The sequence below is a fragment of the Cephus cinctus genome, unplaced genomic scaffold (assembly GCF_000341935.2).
Source record: "Cephus cinctus unplaced genomic scaffold, Ccin1 Ccin1_scaffold0168, whole genome shotgun sequence".
In the NCBI taxonomy this organism is placed as follows: Eukaryota; Metazoa; Arthropoda; class Insecta; order Hymenoptera; family Cephidae; genus Cephus; species Cephus cinctus.
In genome coordinates, this window is record NW_014332892.1 from 2,830,072 (window position 1) to 2,849,009 (window position 18,938).

The window sequence follows — 18,938 nt, forward strand, 5'->3', positions numbered from 1 at the left end:
TTTTTTTTTTTTTTTTTTTTTTTTCCCCCACCAAAAAGGGAATGAAAATCCAAGGACCCACTCCTATCCCCTCAACGGTACGTTAAAAACTTTCCGAATCTTCGGATGCTCCATTGATCGACCAGACCGAATATATAGATATATATAGGAAAAAGCCAGCTAGGGTTAGCAACGTCATCAATCTCCAAAAGGGGAGTAGGGGAGGGCGGCAAGGGGGAGTGAACGCGAAGCGCACGTGTTCTTCATCTTTTCCTTCTCACCTTAAAAAAAAAAAAAAAAAATATACAATACGATATAGCACAGCGTACCGTTTACCGTGTGTCACGTAAAATTTCGAAAAAACTTTTTTTCCTCGCGTGGGAGCAACGGGCGACGATGTCGGAGGTCAGGTCACATTTGCGAGTATCGAACACGTGCAGCTATCCACGTGTGACCTTCGTCTGGATTTTAACGCAGTGACCCCAAATACGTCACAACGACAAAAATTTATCTCGCAGGCATCCGGGAATACATATATACGCAATGCGTGAGAGATTCGGATATATATATATATAGGATAGAGTGAGACGGAGAAGCGATAAAGAAACGATCAGTTAGGTACTGATTTACAGTGAGGGTTCCTAAAGGTGAAAAAAAAGAGTGATCAATTTTTTTTTCTTTAGAATCTGGACCAATCCTGTCCCGCAGAATTCTCAAATACCATTGAAATAAAGTCCCGTTCGAAGATTGGTCGTGTTGAGATAAAAAGGGTACTACTCGAATTCGCCTTCAACGAGATAATCCTTATCAGAGCTACCCTATTCAGATTTCACCCTTATCGTGCCGGCTCCGATAAGATCCTCGAAGAAAATCCGAGCCATTGCTATACTTGTCTTGAAAAAAAAAAAAAATTCAAAATCATTCCCCGTCAAAGCACGAACGTGTCACGTGGACCCCCTTGACGTCAGTGAAAAACTTGGTCCTATAAAAATTTATTAGCAAGCTCTCATACCAGCGCCATAGACAGTATCTAATTGGATGCTGTATTTACAGATCGCTGGGCACCATCTCTGAACTGAATTCGTGGTTGATTAAAGACCAAGGATCGCCGATATCCAATACGTATAGGTATACACCGTATACATAACCTTATTAAAAATATGAAATTATCCGTCCGCAAGGACACTCGTATTTTTCATGCGTCAAAGTGCGGGAAATTTAATGAAAATCAAGGTCCTACCTTGTCCCTGACGAATGATCCTAATTAGTAACGAAGTCAAAGGAAGGCGGAAGAGACATCAAGCGTAAAGTGATCCTTGGGCACGGTTGGGAAGTAGCGTTCAGGATCAGATACGACAAAGTCGGGTGTTCCCCGATCTGTTGGTAAAGGACATAAGAGGATGAGTGGCCTGGTGGTAGAGAAAGTCAGTGGGTGTCATTCAATCCAGCAGGATCCCTCAAAAGCTGTGGGTATATCGATTGGAAATCCCGGCAAGGAAACACAAGCCAATGCAAGGTACGTGTACAAAGATCGTATTTCACGGGGACGATCGGTACATCGTAAAGTCTGTTTGTTTTGAGATGAAGAAGCATCAAAGAGAAAGATTGATTGAGGTTAAAGAAGAAATAAAATATTAAAGCCCGGTAGAAAAGGATTCGTTAAGAGATTAGTTTTATCGTGTTCGACGGTTGACCCGGTTAGAGCAGACTGTAAACAAAGACGGTAGTAACGGCAACGGACGTTTGGCGCCACCGTCGCAGGAATACGAATCAACGTAGAAAGCTGACCGAGCGTCGAATTTTCGTACCCGCGAGTAACTTTTCCGAGCGAGCGCGACGGCGACAAAGTGAACGAAGAAAAAGGTAAAAAAAAGATAAGCAAGAAGGACAAGGGGAGTATTAACGCTCGACAACAGGGTGCGTCCTTTTACTACTGAAAACAGGACTACCGGTGCCATGGCAGAAGCCAGCGGCGGCCATTACGGGCCGTCGACGTCTACGATCCCCCGTCTACTAGACTTCCCTTCGTTTGTCCCCGTATTGTGTTGACTTCTGCTTGTCTAAAAATAGAATCCAACAGGAGGCGTATTATAGATGCATCCTGTGTGCACGGCAAGGTGGCAAGGCGCGCGCGTCTGCCACGAAAATAAAAACGTGACGCGAATGCAGCGCCGGTATCTCTGTCACGTGTTACAAGTTGAGCCATAGAAAATTTATGGAGAATAAAAAAGACACCTCGTTCCGTATGGTAATATCGTTAACACTTAAAAGACTTTCGGAATCGACCTCTTCGATATCGAGTCTCATTCGATCCGAACAAAATTTAAAAAAAATCAATAAAATTCAAAATCTCTAATTCTCTCCTGCAGCAATTACCAATGATAATTATTTTAATTGTAATACTTTGATATTGGATATTGCCTGACACAGTCCCACGGTCGGTACATGTTTTATATATTTAATGAAAAAAAAAAAAGGAATTTCAGATAGCGTGTCAAGAACGTCACAAGTGACTCGATAATATTCATCTAATCGACATAGCTACTCGAAACACGTGGGAAGCTCAGTAATCGTTACACGCGTATCACGTATATAGCTACACGTGTTAAGCTCAAGGAAGATATATATATATATATATATATATATATATATATATTCACGTTATAACCATAAAGCCCGTGTTGGCTGTCAGTGGTGCAGTGGTGCCTGCCAGGATTCGATGCATATTTATGACGTCAACTTGATGCAGTTCCAGAGGTGTTGGGATAAGTGGGTTTATTGACTTTTTTGGAAAAATTGGAGAATTGGCCGTCGGTGCACTTGATAGCTTTATGTAAAAGTTGCAACTTTTGTTCAAAACTGAAAAGGAGTTGACGATTGTCAAAAATAAAAGCAAAAAATTGATTTTGGACATTAAGGGGGCGCAGCATCCAATTCTTATGGCCATAACTCGACCACGTGGTGGTTGCACATAAAAATAGACACAGACCTAGGGGAGTATTGGCACGCGTGGTTGTTATGGCAAAAGTGACTATTGGGGTGGTTTGTGGCTACTTCGCTAGGAGGGGATGATCGCCTATATATATATACACTGGGCCCCCCTGCAGTTTTGATAAGCCTGAAGGAATCCGGCTGTACGTTACTTTGCATACGAATATAAATGAAAGATTAATCAGTAGACGTCATGTAAATTACGTCAGAGCAAACGACCAAGTGAGATGGAGAAGAGACAGATGGATCCCTTAATTTCTACAAGTCACCCCTTGCGACAAGCTAATTTAAGGCTTTCCATATTTTCTACTAGGAAACAAACGGAGAATCCTACGGACGTAATTACAAATTTTCGTTATACAATCAGGAACCGTGTCATTACAATGGACCAGGGGGACGTTGATAAACAACGAATCTCAATGATAATGAAAAACAAAATATATCGTTAGAACCAAAAATCCACCCCCTCATATTTGGTAATTAAAAATCAACTGGAATTATAATTGTTAATTTACTGCAGTTAGCAGGTGTACGTGAAATCGGACGAAAAGACATATTCATATAGCAAGGTCCATGATTGATTATAAAATAATGATAACAGGACACTCATTGATCCGGTATCACGAGCGATCAGAAAATTGATCCCAATCGATCGTATTCGATGATAATAAAAAAATCTTTATAGTTTCGTCACCGAGTATTAACCCGCATGGTATCCTCGGATCATCGTCATTCCATCATCTCGGGATCGGCGTCACGATCGAATCGATGATTAATGGCGTATAATTATTTGAGAGATCCTTGATCAATCTTCCAAGAGTGACCAATAATAATCGTCATAATTACATAATGGCCCGACAAGTTAACTGATCGATCAACACTCCTGTCATATATACGCATAAAGTTGCACAACGTTAATAATTCCAATACAGACTTCGGTCATTCGACTTGAATAACTCTTCAGCCGAATGCTGGTAGCCCGGTCTTGCATTATGAAAGCCCGCGTTCCCTATAAGGCCTGGATATTCCAGGCAATACAGCGCGACCGCTCGACCTGCCCCCTCGTGGCAATTCCCGGAGACGGACGTGCGGATTATTCGCCTCGTATTTAGATCACGCAGGCTCACAACGCGACGCAAAGCTGTCCAATGAGAAACGTGATGTTTGCACCAGCAACGTATCATAATGAAATTGATATATAATCAAATACAACAAAGTTCGGTGCAGGCCACTTTCCATTAACCGGAACGAGATTTGAATTTGCGATAAACGTGCCGCTGCGATTCATAAGCGACGTACTGAGATCGAGACTCATCTAAAATGCATTATCCTGAACCGATACATGCGATTTGAGCGCCACGGAATAAAGCGGCGGTCTAAACAACTACTGTCCACACGGGTCTTGCAGAGCGATTTGATTTTGTGAATTTTTTGGTCAAATTACAGTCGCCACCCAAAGACTATGGGACAGCGGTAATCCAAAGGGGATGAAATAAAAGAAAAGCCCAGTAGCAAATCTCCCTGCTACACTCACTCCAATTTCATCCCCCCCTCCAACCCCTGCATATAGGGTGGCTTCGTTCAGCCAGGGATGGGACACTAAATCGCGACAGCTCAGCACTATAAAGCAGAAGAGAGTTTGGGGGGGGGGGGCATCTGGTGGCACCCCTAGGGTTCACTGGTTAGCTTCCACCCCTGTGTCTCACATTCTCGTTCCCCTCTCTACCCTGGTGAGCAATGCCAAAGCTAAGGGAATGTGCATTCCCTTCTATACCGCCCGTCTTACCACCACCACCACCCCTTTTATAAAGCATGACGTGCCTAGAGAGAACCTGGCAAAGTGTGGCATGAGAATTACCAAGACCCCCTCTGTCAATAGCAACCCCTATATATATATATAGATACGTGGCATACAGCAAACCAACCCTTGCGAGGCCTAAAGTTACCCAACCCAGGAGGCCAAGGCACCCAGAGGCCACGCGCATCTTTATGGCTCCTAAGCGAATTGCATCAACCCTTCGAGTAACCTATAGCTATATATATATATACATACATTACATCACTACCAACCCCCGTGCATCCAGACTTCCAACGTCATTCACTCAATTGCTCGTACTTGTAATTGACACGTTTACGAGGTACCTGCTATACAGTAAACCCCGTGCGTTTGCCATGTGGCATTTATTCATACAAGAATCTCCATGGGGATGATTTACGTTTTCTCCATGAATAATGCAAACTTACCCCGAATGGCTATTATTTTGAGCAAATGGCGGCTAAGTCTTTGCCTGCCACTGGGCACTACCGAAATCTCCTATAGGTATACCAAATCGACGTCTGGCCGGTGCTTTCAATTTCAGAAGCGTGTTGCCTGTCTACCGTTTCAAAGGAGAACAGACACACAGGGACCTGGGCCAGGGTTATACCTCCAGGTTGTGACGCCATGGGATTTATTTTCGTTGAATAAACGCCAGCACGCTTCGCCCCCGTATCGCCTGCGGTGTAAGATTCTCACAGTAATTCTTTTTCTGACAAGGTACCGCCCCTTCTTTTCACCAAGGGGATGCTGCTCCGCAGCACGGGTGCAGCACAGCAATCTTCGAGTATAATAAAAATCCCATAAGTGCATTCCATGGTTTGTCTACTGTCACGGCAGACACTCCCCTGTGTCTTATTCATTATGGCGGCAGCCAAAGGGTTGAACGATGCCACGTAAACAATCTTTTTCCAGCCGCTCTCAGCAGAATCACTTGTCAACCCTTGCCCTTCTACTTTCTCGTAAAGGGCTTGGCTTGGGATGCTGCATGGGATCGAGGCACTGTCTCTCCTACATCCCTTCGTCTTGAACTTCGAGAAGGGTGGAGGACTGTGCTTCCGGTGCAGATAGACTGCAATGCCATAATTTGAGAGTCAATGGACGTGTTAAGACAAAACTAGCCCCCCTTGTTTTTCAAACATCCCCTTTTTTTGTTTATTATCGTTACTCGCGCACGAGGCGTGGGAAATACTTAGTATTTTCTCGTCAAAGCCTGGATTACGTAATTACTGCGCGTTGTTACTCGGCTGGTGATATTGATTTTTTTTTAATTTTGCAAATTAAGGGAAAACTCTCGCAGAAGGTGCAGTTCGCGTGGTCGTTAGCGAAAGAGTGAAAATTTATTGTCCCAGATGATTGCCGTGACTCGCGCATCATCATTTTAATTGTAATTAACAGGTACCGTAATAAAATTGTACATGATCGCCCAGCTGTATATACAAGTGCGGTACAATACATGAAAATACGTACTAGCTTGTCCCGAGTGGCGGCCGAGGTCATTGGACAAGTAAAATATTGTCATCCAGCAGAACCGCGCACGAATTTTAACTTTAATGACCTTTTGTTGATTTTATTTCGATTGCCAAATGGCTGCCAGACGCATCTGCACTCTCTATACGTGAATTCTGCTGCTCCGTGAAAGTTCAGTGTTAAAATTGTATTAGCAATTAAGTCACACGTACTTCTCACTGTGAATACGTCAAAAGGCGACTTGGCTGTATATTATCGCGCTTGTCTGCCATTGTTGAATACAATGGGAACAAGGAAATACGATTCTCATTCTTTAATAAGTAACGGCAAAGTTTCACTCGCTAAACAAGACAGTCTCACACTTGACTTTAGCGACTAAATTACGGAACTTTTCGTTACACGGAAAGTGACTAATGAAAAGCATATTAATTACGTCTAATTGACGTCTACGTATTAATTCCAAATTCGAATTAACGTAACAAAGCACATTATATATGGTATACCTATAAATGTTTACCAAATAAAAATCAAACTTCAATTACCTCACGCTGCCTTTAATTAGTTCGTCATTAACATTTCATTATGTCACACCTGATCCCATTGCTCCCACCTGCTTAACGTCTGATATATTGAACTTAATGTTAGTATAAAGATATATTAAACTGTATAAATACCGGCTATTTTCATCGAACTTCATTCCCCTTCTAATTTCTCGTAGAAATTCAGCAATAGGTTACTGCGAATGCTGTTTTCACTTGTACAATAAGTAGTGTCACTGTTTCAATAAAATTATTTAATTGATCCTCGCGCACTCAATATTCACGTTACTTCGCGTTAACACGGCGATTAAACAATAACGATTTTGATTCATCGATAAATGTAATTGATCAAACACAGAAATCTACGTGAAAATCGCGCTTCACTGAGTTTATCACGAATATGACGCAGCGCCCGATCCACTCGCCGCAATGGCTCGAACGCAACTGAGCAGTGCCGGAGACAAGGTAGGGTGGGACTTCCACGCCAGCGCCGTATCGGTGATGTGACTACCCCCCACAGCTCTCACTACCCTATCAATACCACATACCAAGAAGATACTGGAAGCTGCAGCGTATTCTAATCTTGCGACAACATATATGTAGACAGATAATATGGAAGAAGACACTGAGTATATGTATATACAGTACGCGTTGAGTTTGAAATTGAAGAATTTTCAATATTTCGCACAATTCTTTAGTCGGCAATAAAATAGACAACATTATTAACGAGAATATTGCATGGAATTTTATAATAATACACATTGATTTATATGCAACCGAATTGTTGCATTTATGTCAAGCAGTACTTTAGCCCGAACTTCTTTTATCAAATTTAGGCTGGGAACTGTTTAATATGGAGACGAGCGGCTCTAGTTCGTTTGTTAAGGGTGGCTTATCTTACTGGGGTGACATTAGGGGAACGGTGTATCTATGTATTTATATGAACGTTAAAAGGCTTCCGATTTTATGGTACTTCTGGGTTACGCTTGTTGGTTACGTGTACGCTTGTCCGCCATTACTACTCGAGTCAATGTAAAAATGTACTGAGGTTACTTTGGTTTAAATTATTCGAAACTAACCGGGGAATTTAATGGAATATTCACTAAATTAATCACTGTCGAGAACGGCTTTCATTTTAAATGATTCTCATTTGTCGTACTTTCTTGTTTTCGACATTAAGGGAATAAAGAAATATGAATGATTTATATCATTAATTTGACTTACGCGGTACAAGCGGTTCGAAATGTACGGTAGACTCAATTGCGAATGTACAGCGTTTGACAAAAATGTCTTTGACGTTGATAAACAGGTAGGATTATTGTAATTACAACAATTGTTTCTCTCGCTTGATCCTTTTAATGCAATATTACTTATTTAATTGTACTGACGAGTGTCGTGATGCAATGGAACAGCTAACCTAGTCCTACGGATTATACGTTACTAACGGCGGACACTTGGGAGACTTCTGGGATTAACAAAGTTAATTAATGTTTGCTCTAAAAAGTGCTGATATTTCAAGCTATACTTGATAACAGAACTGGTATGTGTATATTTTTATATCTCAGAACGCATGGCTCCTATTTCTGATCGTAAAGATACGTCTTTACAGTGTCCACGTAACCATTATACGTAACCTGTAAAAGTTCGTCGTTTATCGTCTCCAACGAAAAGTATAACGTCGTCGTCTTTGATTGTCAGCATAAAAATTAAACGATCCTGACCCACATATGGTTAACGGAGGCTATATTTTTTATGGAGAAGAATTTCTCGCGTATATCTACGATTGTAAATGTGTAGTATATTTTTTGAGAGAAAAGAACAAAAAGTCGGTTGAATGTGTAATTAGATAGCTGAAACGTTTCCGGGGCTACCATCCTCTGCCAATATTTCGTCTCTGGACGGGAGCCAGGATAAATATCAATTTTATGACGTTTACGTATTCTTCTATTTGGTTTGGCAGTCATCTACCGAATCGATTCTACCGTTTCAGCATCCAAATTCAACGGAGTTGAAAATCAAACTGTTATCGTTTCATCAATTAAAAAAAGAGTTTCTAGGACATTACAAACATTATTTCACCGGTGCACACAAGGCGTTATTGGAAAATGATATAAAGGGTATCAAAATGACCGTTACTTTTGCAGGTATAACGATATGACTTTCAAGGAATCTACGCAATGCCAACGGAAAAGCATGCGCGAAATTTAAACTGGAAAACGAAGTGTGAAAAAAATGACGTGACGCGAAAGAAGAAAAATTATCAATATATCTTCGTTCAGGCAAACGAAAACGTGTCGCAAAAAAGTCGTAGTAAAAACCATCCACCACAATACTTTAACGAGGTAGTATTTCAATTGACTATATAAACCCAATATTCATGATCCTGTCTTCCTAGGTAGACGTCCTCATCCATTGGGTACAAGCATACGTGATCTTGTACCAACCTAACAACATATAAGCACGGTGGGACAACCCTCTAGATTTTATAATATCGATGCGTGGGCCCCCCCGGTAGACGAATTGGAGCATAACGTCTAGGCTTCAGCATACAGCAGTTGAAGGAAAACCGGAAGAGGAAGTATCCGCTAAGGGTTTTTCCAACTGGAGCGAAACACGTGAACCGGAAAGAATGTTAAATTGAATTCTGGACAGTAGGAAACTTTTAGACGGTACCAAATAGACCAGTAAATTATAAACAACATAAGGAATTTAAACAAGTATACAAAAAACTGAGGTAAAATTTATTTAAGTTTCTCCACGTCCATCAATCGATAATCAATGTAATATATTTGATGTCAATTGATTATCTATGCTTGAAAGAGTCTGATTTAAATGTGATGCTTTACTGTTCTTTACCACTCATTATTTTTAGTGACGTTATATTAGTTCGCACTTTGCTCGCCAGGGCAATGATGCATGTTAACGCGCGGAATTATTACCAGGCGCTTTATCTTCACATATGGGAGAAAATCTCCACGTTGTGTTTCACGGTCAATTTGCCACCTATCCATGGTCCGGTAAGTATCCGCATATGTACGTGTATACATTTAAATGTGTACTACACTCAAGCTACGTCCCTAAATGGAACAATATATGATTCGTTTCATGGCTCGTTAAGTACACGTCGCTTTACGTGTAGCAATGCAACGTTTACGTTTCCGCAAGCGTTTTGCATGATCAGCAACGACGTTTAACCGAGCGTATTCAAGAGGGTGGTTCATCTTTTTTTTTTAGGGAAAGCCACCCTTAACGTGCATCAGAAAAGTTCACGCATGACGTTGCATGGCGATGCACTTGGAGATGACCTTTTTTTACGCCGTATCGAGTCTTTTACTGATGTTGCTATAGTTCGTTGACTTTAAAATCCAGTGCATTTTTGCAAATTGCACATTTCTATGGACATTCTAAGGGTTACAATACCCCTTGTTGCTTGTTCACGACAGGGTATTTATGTAGGTACGAATACTCGTTGGTTATTTTTGTGCTTTTTCTTTCTAACGAACTAGGAACTTACGTGTTTTAGAACCGCTGGCACTGAGTGTGCGATCTTCGTAGAAATCCTAATGATTTGAAATACACAGAGCATCGTTACGCATATGTGGAAACGTACGAGTGCCCACGTACTTCGTCTACAACTCGTGAACATGGAAGACGTACTTTGGTACGAAGAGGTAAACTATTTATTTACGGCCCTTGGCTTAGAAATGGTTCTTTCACTTCCACGGTGAAATATTTTACTCGTACGTCTTTGATTTTATTGGCTGCCTAACGTTCCTAGAATATGGAACACGCAAGAGTCATATATGGGCTGCTAGGATATATCTTGACGGCGATCACGTATATAATACTGGAAGCAGAGTAAATGTGAATTACTGCAAATTTCTACATTCCAAGTAAAATTTGAATTTATTCATAATTTTTTCTCTTTGAAGCAAAGACTTTGATGTCAAAAAAGACACTTTTTGCCATCAATAGCAGAGTCATGTGAAACTCTTGAGAAAGTACAAGGTACGGTTGATCAAGTATAGAAACTTGTAAGTCTTGTCTGGCATAAGAAGATTGCATGGGGGTATTAGAGAGTATGTATACTTATTTGATCTATATATGTAACAGTAAACAAACTTCCTATAGGGAATTAAAAGTGAATCTCTAACCCAACCTTATACACCTCTAAAGGCAACCTATAATCAAGTATATATTTATAACGTGTACAAAAAAAAAAAAAAGAAAAATACGTATAAGCCTCATAACATATTTCATCAGAGAAGGTAGGTAGTCAATTGTTGAAGATAAGCTCATGAAGAAAAGAAAATATACGAAAGAAGAACCGCTAAGAATTTAACGTACGTCGGTGGCTCCAGTGATAACAAATAGTAAGGGATAGTGGGAGTTATTTATCCTTCTACCACCCCCTGTCTGCCATTCTTCTTACTTCCTACTTTCCACTAGTGGTTCCTCCCTCTAGGTTGGTACATCCTGTGACTAGCATACTAAACTACCCCCTCCATTCAGATAGTGGATAAAATCTAAATGTATTCACCACCAATTCAACAACCCCTTCAAATTGTCTTCCCCTTTTATTATTTCTATTTCCAAGCCATCTACTACTTTCTATCGTCCGCTAACTACCGGTTCTTTTTAGGGAAGTGATGTAATTTATATATAAAAAAAAAGTATATGATAGCATCAAAGAGTAGTACCAACGGAAAAACACAAGTGGGTGTTTTATACTTGCTGAAAGAAGTGAAGCTATACAAAATCATAAAGTAAAACTTTATAACGCTCCGTGAAATCGTAAACCGTAAATGGACTGACAGAGAAGTCGTTAAACGATTTCCGAGGATGACGGTGACTGGTTTGAAGTAGGCAGTAGTAATCAATGTTATTATATTATACTATAGGGGTAAAGTTATACTCCTTGCAAGTAGAATGTACGATTACTATCAGATTTAGTGATGGATACATTTTCGTGAACATTATTATAACCAGTGTTGCATTTGTGGACATAAAATCCCAAGGGATCTTGTATATATTCAGGTCTGTTGAAACTATTATACTGACTAAAATTTGTTTAAACGTAGATATTAAATGAACGAGCTAATTTCAGATAGTGAAGTTAGCACATTCACTTGATTCGTGTTCCAGAACCATCTTCAGACGATCCGTTTGTTCCTGGACGTAATCCTTCGCTATGGCGTACTATGAATATTTAGTGTGACACCATAAACATTACACTTGTACTAAACCAATTGATAGGTCAGTGGATAGTCTATTGTCCTGGCAACGAGGAGACGAAGTAATTGACACGCTGCAAAGGTAAAGGCAATTCTCAGTTTTCATTAGACAATCTAGTATGAACCAGACGGTACTCAGATTGCCGGGTAGAATTCATTTGGCATTCAATTGTTGTGTGAATCGGTAATGTTGTATCTGGCTTAGTGAATAGTCGTATAAGCGAAAGACTTATTCGCTTGAAAAGCTTTGTGACGAGATTTTATGCAGCTTGCGAAGCGGCTTCTAGTTTTTCGCTATCATTTTACCTCTTTTTTTTAACTTGTAAGTAATAAGTATGTCTAGTATTTACTTGTTGTCTTTTGTTCTGAGTTTATCTTGTTTTGTCATTTATTTTCTTTACCTGTTTATTTGTATTTTGCGGAAAAGGATTTAAAAAATGACGTCACAAGCAGCCTCCGTGGCGCAAGGGGTTAGCGCGTTCGGCTGTTAACCGAAAGGTTGGTGGTTCCAGCCCACCCGGGGGCGTTTCTTTTGACCTTAACACTCGTCTTTGTCCTTTTTGATTCTTTATCACGTTTGAGGTCAAGTACCAGCAGGCTCTTCAGATCTGAACACCTGATTGTTCATCTGCGTTAAGGCAGGTACAAACAGAAGGTTTATTGTTCTGTTATAGTCCTGCCAGATTATAATTAAAGACTTTCTTGTATGGGATATTGTGATTGACGTATGTTTAAGCTAAATTATCAATGGAATTTATTGGAAATGTTAGGTTAGACAAATTCATTTACGTGTAACGTGGCTAGGGTTTTTGATTTGCCGGGGGAAGTTGGTACGCATGTGATATTGTGGGCGCGGGAACTAAGGCATGCGGGGGATTCCCTTAATTTCTTCTTTGAGGACATGATGCTGTGGTCAGAGTAACATGTGACTTTTAGAAAGTATTCTATATTGTTAATTGAAGTTTTCGGATATCTAATACATTGGAGATATAATAGATAAATATTGAACTGTGCATATTCGATTGAATAACTACTGTAGAACGATAAAGTGCAACTAACACAAGCACTGAAATTTTGTTTCTTTGTACTGAGGTAGTACAGTACAAAGTACTATATTATTTTTAATGAAAGCATGATAATCACACATATTTCACACTAATGATGAGACTTTGCGAAAGGCAAAGTTAATTTTATACTATGCAGTGCTTACCACACTTGGGGTCTCTTGATTATAATTATGTGTGTATTACTTTATATTATTTTATATTTATATTCATGTGTGTCATACATGTTGCTAGATTTGTTAGTTTATATAATTTATGATTTATGTTTCTTTAATCCAATTATTGGTAATTAGATCCTTGTTACATTTGGTTGTCGCACATGCAATCTGTGCCTATGAAATTATATGTGAGTCCATATGGTCTGCCACGATTGAAAGTGAATTGAAAGAGAGATGCATAATGTATGGTATAGATTCTATTACCATTGATCCAAATTGACAGCTATAAAGGTTACCTTATAATAACATGGAATTATGTATGATCTTTTAAAGAGAAGGAAGATATTTTTGGATAACAAAAAGGTTATATATTTCTTATAATTAAAAACTATAATGAAGGTCTATAACGAGTAAGAGAATAATTATAAAGAAAGAATTGGATACAAAAGGGCACAACCTACTTAGATATTCCATTCTAATATTTATTACAAACTGTTTATTTTTATATTAATAATGAATTTAATGAGATCAATTTCATGAAATTAGAATCATTAAATAGCATTAATTAAGAAAAGGTTAATATAAATAGTATCAAGAAAGTCCTGAGAGGAATATTTGCATTTAAATAATTTATGCAGAAGTAAATTAGTTAACCTTATTACCAATTGCATTATCAGAGTATTAACAACTTATAACGAGTATCAAAATATATATGCTGTGCTCTGTACTTAATTCTTTTGTTTAAAGTAAAATGTTTAATTTTTAAATATTTTTCCTCATCGATTCCTTACAATCAACCTTAATGTTTAAAAAAAATGAATTGTGCAATGAGCAAAGTCAAAATTAAACGCCCAACGTGGGGCTCGAACCCACGACCCTGAGATTAAGAGTCTCATGCTCTACCGACTGAGCTAGCCGGGCATCTGTGTATCCAGCCTATCCATGTTTGTCTACAGTGTAGTAGCTAAAAATAGATGCATCTAATCACTTTAGAAGTAGGTACGACATCTATATTTTTCTTAGTATGAATTGAAATATTCATTCTGACATGGTACTTACGCAATATGAAATTATTGTAATAAACATTCACTGTTACTCCAATTCATGAAAATCTATGAAAATTTCAAATATAATCCTCGGTAGTATAGTGGTAAGTATCCCCGCCTGTCACGCGGGAGACCGGGGTTCGATTCCCCGCCGGGGAGGATTATTTTTGCTTTTTATACCCAAAGTTCTCAAAGTAATGTGAAAGATCAATTTCAAAACGCGCGATACTCGATCGCGACTTTCCCTTAGCCGTACCAAAACCTAATATGAATTTTTGGAGTGAGTAGCGCGCAGTAAATATACTAGATATCAAAGAGATATGAGAAAGTAGCAAATTAAATAAATGAATAGGGTTATTAGTTACACTTCAATGTTGATTAAAACGTCATTACGAACTGATACAGAAATAATATATTTTTTTCTTTCAGGATTGGAGTCATTGGGGAATTTCTACGCTCTATTATATTCTACCTGACATTATTTGCCCTGCCTTCTGGTCTTTCTTTTGAAGAATAAAGCCAATCATAGAACGAAGTAGAAACACCCTACCTTTTCAGTATTGGAAATTTTTGCTACCTGGGCTCCATTGTACTATTAATCAAAAAGCGGCAACTGGTATGAAAATCATATCTCAATTTGACACTTTCAAAGTCCCTCACAAGTGAATAACCAAACTAAATAATACATTGAATAGTAAAGCTGACAGATGTTTGTCGAATTTGCGCAAAGAAAAATTGTCCACAAATATTTCCACTGACAAGAAAATCGTTATTAAAAGGAGTACGACGCCGCTAATGTCAGAAGTCTCAAGAGAAGCTTAACGAAGCCCAAAGGCAAATTGAAAAGAATAACTTTAATAAGTAGTAGCTGTATCTTAACGCTGAACTTTCTTAACCACAAGATTACGAACCGTCTACAGAGTGGCAGAGAAATAGAGGGAGCAGAGCCGAAACTTTTATTACGAAAGTTTCTTGTCGAAAACCGAAGCGGGTTCGTGCATCGCATAAGTTATGCAATCGTGTAATATACCGCCGCTCAAAGAGTGTACAGTAGGTTTACAAGCGTAAGACAACTCTTAAAGCGACATAAATAACGAGCATTCGTTAAATGATTTATAATATACATACAATATGTAAATCCACGAGGATATATACAGGCTCGATAACCGCCTTTAAAATCGTCAGTATTATCACGCTGATACGGTTTATTGTTTAACGTATAAAATTCTTTAGTTCTCTAATATTTCACTAAATCCTGGAATAGCGCCAGCTCTCAGATAGTAAGCAGTGTGGGTTCGTGTCCGCAATGCGACTCTCTTTATATCCCATATAAATAGGACAGTTTATTGTGCTCGGATCTTTGCGCGGGATATTTTCTCATTCAAGTATTCTCATAGTAAACAATTATACTACTGTACATTACTTTATTGTTAGATAATATTATAATGCCTCGATAATGTTACTATAGTAAAATCCACCTAATTTCTGAAAATCTATAAAAAGTCCAAATATAATCCTCGGTAGTATAGTGGTAAGTATCCCCGCCTGTCACGCGGGAGACCGGGGTTCGATTCCCCGCCGGGGAGGATTATTTTTGCTTTTTACCATGTAAAAAGGATATCGCAGAAAAGCCAAGCAGAACAGCGAAATGTCGGTATGCTTGCCCTGCTTTCGAATTCACGCCTGAAGGTGCCGTCAGGACGGCGCCAAGCGTCGCGACGTCGAGGACGTTGCAAGGCGACGCAAGTAGTAGTAATTTTTTACAAGACTTTAAATATTCGTTATTGTAAATTTTAATTGAACTTAGCGTTAACGTTATGAATTCTTCAAGATACTTTATTCAATGTCAAGTCCTCGTGCTAGCGCGTATGAGTCTTTAAATATTTTCCAAGTATGTAAATTATACGCGTTTGGCTGATTCACTCGTCAGCTGGTTATCAATTGCGACGCTGATCATTGCAGCTGCGATAACGCTCGAGAGGTTGGTTACAGGTATAGGCGGACTCGGAGATATGTTCATTGTAGGAGCGCGCAAGAGGTAACGATAGTCGATTTTACTTAAAAAAAGAAAAAAAAATCTCACTCGACGAGGATGGGATTCGAACCCACGCGTGCAGAGCACATTGGATTAGCAGTCCAACGCCTTAACCACTCGGCCACCTCGTCTTGATTTTTCATTACTTTTTTAATACTGCGACCATACGCATTTTCGCAGTGGCAAAAAGGGACACTTCCTTGCATAAATGGAATTTATTAACATATCTTAGAACTTCAATGTATCAACGAACGTACCATGCTCGTGGTAGAATGTAAAAATTCGCAATGACTATTGTATCTGCGGTTATTCAACTTGATTCTTATAAGTCACTAGTTTAATAGAAGATATATCCTTTTATTTGGACACAACCAATATGGCCGTGCTGCTTTATCAAGGGAGCATCTGTTCATATTAAATCCTATTAAAACATCTCCATTCATATCGAATGAATGATTACCTAGTGCTGGGGCAGACGACTGGCTGCCGTTATTATTAAGGTCATAAATTCTTGTTACGTGGCGCCCTGTGCAAATCGTTTTCTTACCGCTAGTCCACACTGTGTAATATTAATGGCTTAGGTAGACAAAAAAGTATTCACACTGCAAAGTCAAATTGTGAATTGAATACTAAAATTTGCCTCTTATAAACAATACTGAGATTTTTTCTCATGAAAAAAAAAGGTCTGTCGAAGTCAATCAACATTGAATTATAGGAAATTCAATTTTGAATTAGCATCTATGTCTATTTTATAGGATATATTGTTTCTTATGGTCAATTAAGTACAGCCGTACCTTCTGTATCCTTGTCAAATTCCAGACAAGATAATTACCCAGCGATTAATCGACTTGAGTTCGAACATTTTCTTGTTTCCAGATATAATGGAAGTTTACTGCAGTTGACGCGCCAATTAGCCAATCCCTTCCTGACACGTAGTCAAGTTGCTGGGTTCTGGTACATGTAAATACATCCTTATCACGAAGTACGAATACAGCCGAGTGTATCCGAGAGTAGCCGAACTTGAGAAACACTATGGTTTCTCCATATCAAAGTATCAAAGAATGATCTTGAAAGTATGACAGGTATTTGAAAAATTCACAATTAACATTCAGTCCCATTGGCCTTGTCTTTTGTATAAAATTATAATACACAAAAATGTCCCGTTTCAGCACCAGGGTATCGACTCTTCCACGATGATCATCGTCCTAACGCCAAGAGGTCCAGCAGAAAATATCAAGCAAAATATAAGAATAGGCTGAACCCTCGTCGAAGATGCACATAGGCATGACCAAAGGATGAAGCGGATGAGGATGGTAATAAAGACGAAGAGGAAAGACCAAGAAAAACATGAAGAAGGTATCGCCACGTGCAGCAGACCGTTCAACCATGTAGGACTCAATACTCGTGGCGTCTTCTGGGTAATCGTATACGCTGACGGTTAAAATTACCACTCTCGAGGATATCCGCGCCGGAATTTACGTGGGAATTTCGTGATCGCGTCAGATACCTATACTTCAATGAAAAATCCACCCTGGTAATTCCTAACCTCCTTGACCCCGTGGCTCTGCGATGCCTCGAAGACGATCCTGTTCCACGCGCAAGAAAATACTCCTAGATATGACTTGTTAGCCCGTTCACGAATCTTCGTAGACCCTACGTGTGCATACATTATTACCATATGCACATGTACCGTGTAACTGGCACACCTGCCTACGATATAGGTACCCTTGCACTGGTCGTGCCGTATAGTTATAAGTAGCAGAGACACTGTATACTACGTTAGTGTAAACTCTATCAGTACCGGCGTAACCACGCACCTCACATTTTCTATATACAAGAACTTGCACGAAACCGAATAACGGAGCAGTGTAAGATGGCAAAAAGAATATTGAGGCAAAGAAAAATGATTCACAAGTAATAAATGTCAGGCTATAAAAATTGTCACAACTAACTAAGCCAGAAGACATTACGTACGACCTTTTGTAAATCTTTGTACTGCCAGAGTATACACGTTTAATGTATATTCAGTCTCATAATTATTTACTTTAGAGTCACTTGCGTACATACATTAGGCACTCAACATTGCGCCTTGGTTACTCGTTTACGTAGCAAATAAAACAATGCTCGGTTCGTCCTTCCATGGAGTGAAAGTTTATCAGGATGAGATCTGAACTGAGCTAGAGACCTCAGGAGGGGAAATGGGGGATAATGATTATTCTAGTAAATTCAATTCAATCTCTAACCACTCCCAGGTGTATTTATCAAGGTAGGAATAGGTCGAATGAACGAGAGAGAGGAGGATATGAGAATCTTAGATAAAGGAGAGGAGTAAAAAAGATTCTTTGAACTTGTTGACGAGTTTTTACGTCTCTGGACTTTGTGAAATATTTGTTATATCGTGTTAGGCTACATATATATATATATATATATATACATGTACAGTGTGTACATACGAGTTCACCGAGACTGAATTAAATGCGCGCTTGTACCTGTCACGATTCGTCGAACTTCTGAGTTACTGAAACGATCGGTAAGAACGTAAGGTGCGCGCGTGCGTTACGTATTTTTTTTTTTTATACATGTACAGTGTGTACATACGAGTTCAC

General features: G+C 39.3%; 1 protein-coding gene, 3 long non-coding RNA genes and 5 other non-coding genes across 19 annotated transcripts in view; 6 read left to right on the forward strand and 3 right to left on the reverse strand.

Annotated features, from left to right (window-relative positions):
• LOC107264002 overlaps positions 1 to 18,938 on the reverse strand; it is a 51,647-nt gene that overhangs the window by 26,174 nt on the left and 6,535 nt on the right. For 3 of the 10 annotated variants that reach the window (XM_015731810.2, XM_015731809.2, XM_015731808.2), the window contains exon 1: positions 6,931 to 7,249. The exons of 1 other annotated variant lie outside the window; for it this stretch is intronic. The gene's annotated coding sequence lies outside the window, so the exon portion shown is untranslated. 6 more of the 10 variants (XM_015731811.2, XM_015731804.2, XM_015731805.2 and 3 more) reach the window with 5 other exon arrangements.
• Positions 7,982 to 9,494, forward strand: LOC112493844. The gene is made up of 3 exons (XR_003058724.1): positions 7,982 to 8,104; positions 8,940 to 9,137; positions 9,191 to 9,494. It is a non-coding gene; the product is annotated as an uncharacterized LOC112493844 (long non-coding RNA).
• On the forward strand, positions 9,672 to 10,654 carry LOC112493842. Of its 2 annotated transcripts, none has more exons than XR_003058721.1 (4): positions 9,672 to 9,812; positions 10,030 to 10,251; positions 10,319 to 10,466; positions 10,574 to 10,654. It is a non-coding gene; the product is annotated as an uncharacterized LOC112493842 (long non-coding RNA). The 2 variants fall into 2 exon arrangements; XR_003058722.1 differs by having other exon boundaries at positions 10,030 to 10,247.
• LOC107264016 overlaps positions 11,038 to 18,938 on the forward strand; it is a 20,328-nt gene continuing 12,427 nt past the window's right edge. Inside the window, exons 1-6 of the long non-coding RNA XR_001536821.2 lie at positions 11,038 to 11,168; positions 11,438 to 11,832; positions 11,941 to 12,111; positions 14,727 to 14,913; positions 17,209 to 17,414; positions 17,502 to 17,750. This is a non-coding gene — a long non-coding RNA (uncharacterized LOC107264016). The remainder of the gene's footprint in view (positions 11,169 to 11,437; positions 11,833 to 11,940; positions 12,112 to 14,726; positions 14,914 to 17,208; positions 17,415 to 17,501; positions 17,751 to 18,938) is intronic.
• Trnan-guu lies at positions 12,482 to 12,555 on the forward strand. Its single transcript has one exon. It is a non-coding gene; the product is annotated as a tRNA-Asn (tRNA).
• Positions 14,100 to 14,172, reverse strand: Trnak-cuu. The gene has a single exon. It is a non-coding gene; the product is annotated as a tRNA-Lys (tRNA).
• Positions 14,385 to 14,456, forward strand: Trnad-guc. The gene has a single exon. It is a non-coding gene; the product is annotated as a tRNA-Asp (tRNA).
• Trnad-guc lies at positions 15,812 to 15,883 on the forward strand. The gene has a single exon. It is a non-coding gene; the product is annotated as a tRNA-Asp (tRNA).
• Trnas-gcu lies at positions 16,382 to 16,463 on the reverse strand. Its single transcript has one exon. It is a non-coding gene; the product is annotated as a tRNA-Ser (tRNA).